This window comes from Saccostrea cucullata, unplaced genomic scaffold (genome assembly GCF_032062105.1).
Source record: "Saccostrea cucullata isolate Sc308-1 unplaced genomic scaffold, CSIRO_AGI_Scuc_v1 ctg4334, whole genome shotgun sequence".
In the NCBI taxonomy this organism is placed as follows: Eukaryota; Metazoa; Mollusca; class Bivalvia; order Ostreida; family Ostreidae; genus Saccostrea; species Saccostrea cuccullata.
In genome coordinates, this window is record NW_026931368.1 from 16,125 (window position 1) to 27,500 (window position 11,376).

The 11,376-nt window shown below is 34.2% G+C and overlaps 1 long non-coding RNA gene and 1 pseudogene across 1 annotated transcript; both read left to right on the forward strand.

The window, feature by feature from the left end:
* Positions 1–265: 265 nt before the first annotated feature.
* Positions 266–3,404, forward strand: LOC134232350 (uncharacterized). The gene is made up of 4 exons (XR_009984757.1): positions 266–770; positions 2,334–2,393; positions 2,714–3,000; positions 3,105–3,404. It is a non-coding gene; the product is annotated as an uncharacterized LOC134232350 (long non-coding RNA).
* A 3,899-nt stretch (positions 3,405–7,303) lies between these two features.
* LOC134232349 (putative nuclease HARBI1) lies at positions 7,304–9,991 on the forward strand (annotated as a pseudogene).
* The last annotated feature ends 1,385 nt before the right edge of the window (positions 9,992–11,376 follow it).

Sequence of the window (11,376 nt, forward strand, 5' to 3'; positions counted from 1 at the left end):
AATAAAGTTTATGACAATTCTGTATTTTGATGATTACTTCAAAAAACGTTATATGTACTTTAATATTTCTTAATTATATGTTATACATTATCATTTTCATATAGGAACGACTTTACTTGACCGGCCACAGAAAAACACGCTAAAATGTAGTGTCGCCAAAGTCGACTTCAGTATATATGAGATCGCGTAAGGCGATCGAAAAAAAAGTTGAACATGGAGATGTATATGAAAGAGTGAATCAATCACGCAGTACAGTTAAGGCAACACATGAAAAAAAATATGGTAATGAAGTCATAATGAGGCCTGACGTCATGACAGTTGCTCCGCCCTGATTGATCCATATAAGGAAATGGTGCTCAAAATAACTATTTACCGATATTGGTAACAATTTGTATTAAACAACAATATCTTCATGTTTAAATAGAAAATAATTAGTGATTTTCTCGTATATAAAATAGCATGTCTTTAAAATAATTCTCTTTTTAACGTGTCGTTTGTCTGCATTCGGCTTCAGCCAAGCGCTTGCACTCGGTGACACGGAATGTTGTTTACATCTAAAAACGTGGCGACATCAGCTGAGATTTGCAGTGGATTTAAATGCAATAACCACACAATCTTTAAAGAAAATAGGGATAGAATAAGAGACAAGGCATTGCTTCTCCATTTAACAAGAATATGAGGACATTATTTCGGAAAATAGCAGAAAACCGAGACGATTTGCACCAGCTCTAGCTCCGTAGATCAATCACTGCACTGTAATTCCAGGCCAGGTATGTATACGCATATGTAGGTACATGTATAGATCTACAATATGTAGACATGCTTTTGTTAACATAAAAAAAAACCGAGTGTGTTCATGCTCATTTAAATGTATTAGTACAGTCAGTGAAAAACTGTAATTATGCAGTGTCTTGTGTGTAACAACCCCCCCCCCCCCCTACTAAGTTGCACACTTTTTAGAATTATTAAAAATTAATTGCACTAAATATGTACTGAGTTCCTGTCAATTAGCTCATTTTCTTTGAAACAATATGTGTGATAATGGAGATCATCAGTAACACAAATTTAAACTAAATTGAATGAGATGTTTTCATTGTTTCAGTCAATGATTCACTAGTGACTAGGCCTAAACAAACAATGATGTATTTTTGACATACAAATATGCTACACAATTTAAAAAAAAATATCCGTAACATTGTGTTGAAAACATAAAAGCCCCACTTCAGATCTATGGTTCTAATTTTCTAGAATTTATAAACAGGTCGAAGAAACTATTTTCTGTGACGTCGGAATAAATTTACATGTTAAGTGAGGAACCAACGTGACTGACAAATCGACCAATCAGCTCAATGAGTTGCATTATGGTTTACTATAAAATACTACACGTGTGTTTCTAAAAGGCCAATTTTTTAAATCGCTCTCGGAAAAACGTGATGCATTTTTCCAAGCATTTTACACACTTAATACAATATGAAAATCATTATCTACTAATTCCATGCTCACATTTATATACAAATGATTTACAAGGATAAAAATTAGAGTTTTCTCCAATCCATTGTACAAGTCCGTTTGTTGACAGCTTTCCCCGTGCTGTGCTGTCGGTGAAAAGTCAATTTCACGTGACTATTCCTTGGTCCAAAAACAATCAACTCTGAGGTGTGCTCACGTATTGTCAATGTTTCCAACGTATACAACTTCGAAATATATGCTACTCACGTTCTATGATCAATGTGCATGAGTGTTTATATAACAGGTAAATAATTTTTTTTAAAAAAGTGCATCTTAAAGAATTCTTTTTTTTTTTTTTTTTTAGTTTATAACATCCAATTTTAATTTCTAGTAACAAATAACTGAGCAACAACTAATTTAACCAGAAACATGGCAAATTAACGAATATCAAGTTAAAAACTTGAGTCTTATTTACTTGTGAAGACTTTGCGAGCGGTATTTCAAAGTACTATTTAACAAGGAAAACTTACTTTGTTTGTTAATGTGAGCATGGGGAATCTTAATTAGTACCTAATCTTCGTTTTTTTCAAAACACAATTCAAAAAAATTGTTAGCTGACTTTCCTGCAGTCGCTTGAAATTGCGTCCTAAATTTCCCTGACCCACGTGTTTGTAGTAAAAAATAAACATATAGTAGACCATCATGCTTTTCGGCTCATTCACTGTATTGGACCATTGCTTGCTGTGAGCACCTCTGTGCGCAATCGCAACAATTTCCATATAAGGTAGTTTCCTCGACCTGATAAATTAATGAAAAAAAAAATCATTTTTTGTTTAGATTACATGTACATTAAAAATATTTATATCATACTTTTATCATTGTAGCTGTCCAGAGTTTCAGGCTTAAAGAGTGAATAAATAAAAAATGCATCATTTCTCCACAGGGTATGTATACTTCTAAAGCATTTCACATTTTCAAAGTTTGCATGTGCTTTACATATTGTTTTTTTTTTTCATTTTGGTAAAGAAGAAACTTAGAATTTTTTTTATAGAAAATATTCTTTCAATAACTATTGTAAATATCAGAGGTTTCACTTTCCCAGAGAAGTTTTGTAACACATTTTTTTTTCATTTATATCAATAACATAAATTCACTACAATATACAATGTAGCATAATTTGTTTTGTCAAATGTAATGCCATTTTATCCTTCAATGTATATTTAGTAATCTCATAGCATATAACTGCATATATATTGTGTTGTAGGCCTAGCTATTCCCAGATGTTGGACAAATGGATTCATTCAGGCAGCAAGTTAATCCATCATTTAATGGTATGCTCAATATAAGCAATAAACCATACAAAGTTTTGATAATAAAACTAACAGAAGAATTGAAAACATGTGTAGTGGACAGTATATAGGGAACTTATACTGCATCGCCAGTGAGCTTGCTTTTCTGGTGATGCGGTAGAGTCTCCCTCTATTTCAGGCAAAGTTAAGCAACGGCGAGCCTGTTTAACCTTTGGATGGGTGACCGCTTCATGTTACACATGTATGTAAATTCTATGTTAAATGTTTCCATGCAATTTTTTCTTTCATTTTTAAAACACAAATTACTTTCAATAATGGTATTTCCTGATTTTCTCCTATTTTCAGAATTCATTTTATCCACAAGAACATGAAGAACATGAGGTGATGGAAATAATTTGCACCTGCCCAGCATTCCTACAGTCTGTCATTGGATTTGAAAAGAAATGTTTATTAAATAAATTTTCTAGATGAATAAAAATTTGACTTTTTCATATATTTACTGTACAGGTGTTGAAAAGGCCATTAAGATATGAAAATCTTAACTTCTTACTATTTTGTGTGGAGGGTACTAATGATCATCAAGATCATATTTCCAGCATGTGCATTGTGTTCATTTATCTTTCAATAATATTGCCAAAAACAGGAGACTAGAGATCCTCCTAATTGATTCAAAATAGGATAGGGGACCACCATTTGTTCTGAGGGAAGGGGGGGGGGGGCAGGCGAGTTTTCCCAAGTCAGATTTTTTTTCATTTTCATGTCAATGAAGGACAGATTAATATTTATTTCCGATCAATAAGATGAAGGACAGATTATTTATTTATTTTCCTCTTCATTAAAAATACTACATGCAAAAAAGAAATGTAAAAAAAACTCTGATTCATGGGAGGGGGAGTTCACTGATCTGCAAGTATTTATTTTTAAAATCTGCCAGTCCCTCACCCTCAAAATAAAATAGCTGTCCCCTTAACAAATACAGGAGTATACCCCAATTCTTTCATATTAGTACCTTAAACTTATAACTTAGTTTATATCCCTTAATTAACAGTAAGCGGTCTGATTGAAAGCGATCGTAGAAAATGACCTCGTATGCAGAAAGAAAAAAAAAAACTATTAACACAAGTGTGTGTACCATAGGCGTCGGAAGCAAAATGAAAGGGGGCTGATTGAAAGGGGGTGGGGATGGGGGGGGGGCTAAGCCAAAAGAAAACGGCAAATTACAATGCCTACATTATGTATATATAATTTGCAAATAAGTAGGGAGGCTAAGCCCCCCCTACCCGGTTCCGAGGCCTATGCGTACAGTAGTGAGAGAGGGGAATAGATATCTAATTAATTATTAATGAAGGCTATATTTTAATTAACCATTTGTGTTCTACATAAATATATCGGCAATATTTATACCCATTTGTGTGTAATACTACGTGTATATACACATCGTTGAGGAAATGCGGGAGGTTTGAAAGACATTAAATGTATACAACGTATGGAGAACGAATACACAGAAAAGAAAGAAATGTCAATGATTTTTATGTATACCGTTTGATTTAGTAAAAAAAAAAAGTCAAGTCCTGCCCGCATGTATGTTTATTTTAAATTTACGAAGTAAACATACTATATCAAGTACTCCAGAGTTATTTCCCATGCTGGGTCAGTGATGCGTTTGAAAACTATAATTAGATTGACTCTTCCAAGATTTCATTTTTTAATCAAAAAGTGCAAGGGCAAGGCGACAATCTAAAAAGTAGGTTTTTATTTTAAATTATTTATTGTATTGTATAGTTTTCAAAAAGTGATGCTCATTACTTTGTAATCCTTTAGTTAATTTATAATTCGTGATGAAATTAGGAAAATATCCTATTTTTCCTACATTACTGTCTATTTTAGCTGAATAACTTAATTATATCGGAAAACTAACTGAATGAGCATCACTTTTGAGAAAGTATAGATACATAGAGACAACATAAAACATTGTGCAGTTAATTTTTTGTTTGTCTTGCCCTTGCACTTTTTGGTTAAATTTGACATTTCATTTTTTGACCTAAAATCGGAGCCCACGTGACTTCAGGGGGTCACATGATGTCAAAAAATACCGATGTGAAAAGCGATGGACATACTCTTCAAGATCACAAAAAGCTGTTTTAACTAGAGTGTCTTGCTAAAAAATAAAACTGTTAAACATTATATGTATCGGATTCCGTGACATTTTATAGAAAATGTTGCCTTAACTGTACTGCGCATTTGGCATCATAAGAAAACAAATTCATTTAGAGAGAGAGTTAAAGCAGAGACATTGGCATTAGAAGTAAGCGCCAAGCATCAAAGTGATTATTTTAAGTAAGATTAGCAGACTTTACAGACATCTTAAACCTATTAAGGTTTTAAATATCTAAAATAATGATTGAATTATGAAATATTTATTCAATAAATCTTGATCTGTGAACTGCAACAATATTAAATAGCCCCCCCCCCCGCCATTTCAGCATTTGATGATGGTTTTCCTTTCTCATTCATCGCTTTGATTGATTGTGCCTCTCCGTACAAATTGTGGATCTCTCTCTAGTTCTTTAACTAAGCAATTTGACATCATGCAGCATACAGATATAAAAAGAGCAAATGCCAGATATAAAAAAAGGAATCTTTTTTTTTCACGGAGAACATATTCCAGAAGAATTACCGTTCACTGTAGCCTAGTGGTAGAGTGTTCGCTTCGTGATCGGGAGGCCCGGGTTCGATTCTCGTTCCCGGCGCCGCGTCAAACCTAAGACGTAAAAAAAGGTAGCGACTGTTCGTTCGCTAAGCGCTCGGCACTAGAAGTGAAAGTCACGGGTCTTTCGGATATGACCTTAAAAACGTAAGTCCCGTGTCAGGGTAGGCGCTGGCACGATAAAGAACCCTCACTGCTCAATGGCCCTGAGTGCCGAGTATTGGTCTTAATTTGAAGCCCTTCACCGGCATACGGTGACGTCTCCACATGAGTGAAAAATTCTCAAGAGGGACGTTACACAATATACAATCAATCAGAAGTGAAAATCACGCGTCTTTCGTATATGACCTTAAAAACATAGGTCCCGTGTCACGGTAGGCGCTGGTACGATAAAGAATCCTCACTGCTCAATGGCCCTGAGTGCCGAGTATAGGTCTAAATTTGAAGCCATTCACCGCCATACGGTCAATCATATTTAAGAAGAATTGTAAAGGGAACCAGATAGCTTATTCATCAGTTAATGCAATAACTCAGAAAGCAAACACACTTGCTACAAGAAATAGTGTGAAGAGAATACAATAGAGAAAAATAACTACGACTAAAGAAGACCTCTTAGAAGAATTTGGAAAAAAAATAGAGCAGGAGAGGTGGAAAGGTGAGGTACAAAGAGACGGACTGACAGAAAAGAAAGGGAAAATACAGAGCTTGATAACAAACAAAAAACTCTGAATTCTCCAAATATAAGCCCTTAAGACCCTGTCGGTGAACTGGAGAAAAAACGCAAGGGAAGTCTGCAGTTGTTGATTCTGCAAAAAGCCTGTTGTGATAGGGATGTAGCAAAAAGACATTTTCGTTGAGATCAAAGCAAGAGAAACGAACACGCATTAACATAATGAGTTAAAGGCATTTTTCAAAAGATCAGATATTTCTTAAAAATATCCGTTAGAGAAGCATATCATAAATACAAAATCAGGGAAACGTAGGTTACGGTACATTTGCCACACTCTGACCAAGAAATGTACAGTTACTTACTAGAGCACACAGAGTATTGTGTTTACTGATATTTCTTGAATATAAGAAATAAACTACTGAACTTACCAGGAAATCACCCGGTCAAAAAAGAATCAATGAAGCTGTAGTGTTAGAAATACTTTCATGCCCTTAAGTCACCACTTTTTTTCAGTAGAATACATTGAAAAAACGTGTAGTAAATGCATTAACTATAATAAAACATTAGAAACTATTAATAAGCAAATACCTGAGGACAAAGAGCTGTCATGGGATCGATGTATGTATCAGTATAGGTAGAAAAACTTGGCAGGAAGGAGTTGTTACATAAATAACGCATATTGCATGAATGCATATGGCTCGCCATTGCGCGATCCTTGGTACAACAAACAAACGAAATACATAGCTATGTTTAAAAATGCTGCCTTTTCCGAATTTGTGGATTTCATGATGCCTGGACCATTAAAATGTAATTTTAAAAAATCTTCTTTACTCCTGGACATCAAGCAGTCAAACTTTTTCCATGATCGTAATCAGCATCGAGTTCTCTACCAAATATGTCAAATCCATGGCCTTGGGGTCAAGGGTTCTAATATTAGGGCGCAGTTATATATATTATTTAGTGAACATTATCATTGCTTTGAAATTCTTCTCTACTCCTGTGTATTCAATAAACAAACCAAATACATAGAATGTTGCCTATTCGAAAGTTGTGAATTTCATGACCCTGGGGTTGGGGGTTCTGGTGTTACTCTGGGGCTCTATCGATTAGGCTGTTTAAAATTAAATAACTTTTCCCACAAGAAGAAGCATTTGCCTCCAGGGTACCATGGACGTGTGGCAATATAAACCCAAGAGGTCTTTGGCACTTCCAGGGATACTTCAGCTTCTAATTTTCCTCCCGTTCGTGGCCACGGGTGCTTTTCATCAAGTTGTAGGCGACACCGTCCATGTGTCGAAATCCACTGCGGGGCGATGCATAAGAAGAGAAGCCTCAGCGCTTCAGTCCATTGCTGCAGCTTTTATCAGTTTCCCCACAGGACAAGATGCTACCAATGTCAAAAGAAAATTCCATGCTATCGCAGGTAAGAATCGCAACTTTCACTTCATCCGTTCGTGACCTTCACATTAAAAACACATCAACACGTTTCGGTCTATAAGCTTTTCGGTTCAAACTTTTCGACCCATATCAAAGTTCACTTTTAAAAGGGATTTATAAGTTTCCTACGTTTTAAAAATAAGAAAATAAATAACTAAAAATCCCTTGCAATTTTTTTATTGTCTTCCTTATATTATGTTTTGATGATGTTGTATTGTTACTAAATTACATACAAGGGCATATCAGATAGAAAATGGGGGGGGGGGGGTGTAACTTCAAAATAACACATATTGTACATTAAAATCCTAACCATTTTTTTTTTACATTTCATAATTTTACTGTCATGTTCATTAAAGAATCATATTATTTTTGGTACATTATCTTCATAATTATACTTTTTCAATTGTATTATTCTTAAAATTTAAAGGGTAAAAAATAATTAAAGTTTAATTAATTAAATTAACTAAAAAATAAAAATAGAAAACTGAGGGGAGAATTATTCTTTGAAACTTGTAGGGTGCCCTGGAGTGTTGGGTGTGTGTTGATGGTACTTTTATCCGCATCCAAACTCCTACTGAAAATGAGCCGGATTACATAAACAGAAAAGGATATCATTCTTTAAATGTCATGGTAATGATTTTTTAAATTGTTTAATATCAAAGGAGGTAAATAAGTTTTCAATGATATAATTTAGTTAAAATATAATAAGGTATGCAACAAATCTACTTAATATATTCTGTATGTTTTACTGTAACATTGATTTTTAAAGAGAAATAATCTATATATTTTGAAAAAAAATGGCAAATGAAAACATATATTTTAAAATATTTCAGATGACCTGTGATGCCAACTTCATTGTCACAAACTGTGTTGCTAAATGGCGAGGATCCTGCCATGATTCAAGAGTCTTTCGGGAAAGTGTTCTCTGTCAGCAGTTTGAGAATGGTAAATATTCCATGCATTTACATTTTTAAAGCTAAGGCAATCATTTAATACATACTTAGGCCATTCCAAGTTTTTTCTCTGTTTAGCGTCCACCCATCTTTCAAAAACCTATGGTACCTACCTATTCGCAAAAACACACAAGCCAAAACATAAAACACAGGCTTAAAAGTCATTAAAAATGATGCCCTTCAAATGATTGATCTAAACAAACAGCTTTAATAGAAGAAATATCTATTCTTAAGCAAGAGCAAGGGATTAAATGCTTTAAATTCACCCAATATAACTTAGTACTGTACAGAATTATTTGGAGAAATTGACAAAGTTAAAAAAAAATAAACTAAATTAATCAATACGCGAGGACCCCTGGCATGTTGTGTGTTTTATCTTATATGAGGTGTCAAAAACCAAGGCGCATGCGAACGCTAAACGTAGAAAAAACTTGAAATGGCCTTATATATTTATATATATATAAGTAATAAATACTATTACAGGATTTTTGCATATGGGATATGTGACTGACATCACAATAGCTGTATCATGCAGTCCTGCAGGGCTGATATGGATTTGTGGGGCTGATACAGATCAATGATCCGGTCTATCAATATATTTTTTTCCGGATAGGTACAGATCTGCAGCTATATCACACCCTAGTAAATAAACATAAATGACCTTGTGACCTTCACTGTGGCCTACATGCTAAATTTTTTTTTTCTGTAAACTTAAACTTTGATGAGAGGTATAGACTTCATATTTTGTATGCAATATTACTCCACTGGTAAAGCTCTTTCATATTATATCAAGGTAAATGACCTTCTGTGACCTTGACTGTGACCTACATGTGTAAAATAGCTTTTTCATACGTTAGCAATAACTCCTAAGCCATTGAAGATAGAGACTGCATATTTAGATCACATTCTCCATTAATCAAGTTATTTCAAATGGCACAAAGGTCAATGACCTTGTGAACTTGACTGTGACCTATATGCTAAAAATAGCCATTTTTGAACTTTGTTGCTGCCGGGCGCATTACTTTCACAAACATATCTTGTTTTAATATAATTTTTATAATCTTTCAGGTCAGCATAATGGTATACTTTTGAGGGACTCCGGGTACCCCTGCCGGAATACCTTATGACGCCTTATAACAATACCAATGATGTCAGATACAGAGAGCGTTACAACAGTGCATTGTGCAGAACAAGAGTCGTTATAGAGCAAACTTACGGTATATTGAAGAGAAGATTCCCTTGCCTGTCCGTTACCCTGAGAACAAACCCAGATAGAGCCTGTCAATATGTGGTTGAATGTGTTGTTTTACACAACAAAGGGATCATGAGGCAAGACATTGTGTCTGTCGACCCAGCTGACCTCACCATAGCCGACCCAGACGTAGACAACATAATGATTAACCAAGGTAACAACAATGGCTTTGGATTCAGGGAGATAATTGCCAGACAGTGTTTAGATCACTAACATTTCAGGCCTTGCTCTTGTTATTGAGTTATGAGAAACCAGTGCAAAATTTTTAAACTTTTTTAATTCTTACATAATTTATGCAACCATCAATACAAAACATCAAAGTGTAATTTATGGATTTAGATTACTGTTTGAAATTTTAATTTTTTTCTCCAGTATCAGTTAAATCATCTGCATGCACATGTAAATGCACTGTTGTATCACTCTCTGTACCTATATAGTACTTGACTGTACATCATTGGTATTGTTTTCTATGATTTAAATTAAGAAATATACATATTATATTATACTTTACAGTGTAGATTACAATATATTCCTGTGTTATATTATAATCATTATAATTAAAGTACATTCTGTCTGATTTTGCAATTATTACAACTGTTCAGTATATTGAAATATTTACCTTTATTTTGGACATTTAAATGTAGCTATAATAAGGAAAACTCCCTTTTATGTGGTAACTACTATAACTAAATTAAGATTTGTTTATGAACATTCATGTTGCCTAGCTCATTAAGCTGCTAAAGGCTGAAATTCAAGTTTTTCAAATGTGAGTGAAACTCAAAGGTCAAGGTGCTTGTCAAAAATAATTCATGATACATATATGAATCATAAAAGCCATTAGTCTGGGCCCCACTCTGCAGGCACCCTGTAGTGATCAGTCTGTTTGTCCATCCATCCATCCATCTGTCTGTCTGAGATCTCTTGTACAGAGCATATCTTCTTTCTCCTTGGCCCAATCTGGCTCTTACTTATAGGAAAAAGCTTTGAAAATCTCTTTCTCAAGAACCACTGGGCCAGAAAAGATGAAACCCATGTGGAATCATCCTCAGGCAGTGTTTGTTCAAATCATGACCCCCATTAATTTCCATAAAAGTTTTACATAGGAATATATAGGGAAACCTGTTAAAATCTTCATTTCAAGTACTTTAAAGCCATGCTTAGTGATATTTATAGGGAATCATCCTCAGGTAGTGTAGATTTTAGTTTTTTTTTCAAATAATAACCGCCTTGGGGGTTAAAGTTCACCCCCCCCCCAAGTAGACTTTCAGTTCTGATCTGATGTATGCTTTTTTCAATTGCTCAGGTGAGCTATGTAGCCCCTAGGCCTCTTGTTTGTTTGTTTGTTTTTTTTTGGGGGGGGGGGTGTTAGTCTATGAGACAAAAGATACTTAAAAGTAAATAAATAAAATAACAAATTTATTGCAATTTAAATAACAATAATAATGTGATTGCACAACTTTCCTAATCCACATTAACAATGAAGTACAATATCAACTGCAAACAAATGACACTTGAAAGAAATAATGTTAAATTACCATGTAAAAAATTCCATTCTCATGAAATTATTATAATAATTATCTTACACATTGAACTGTTAA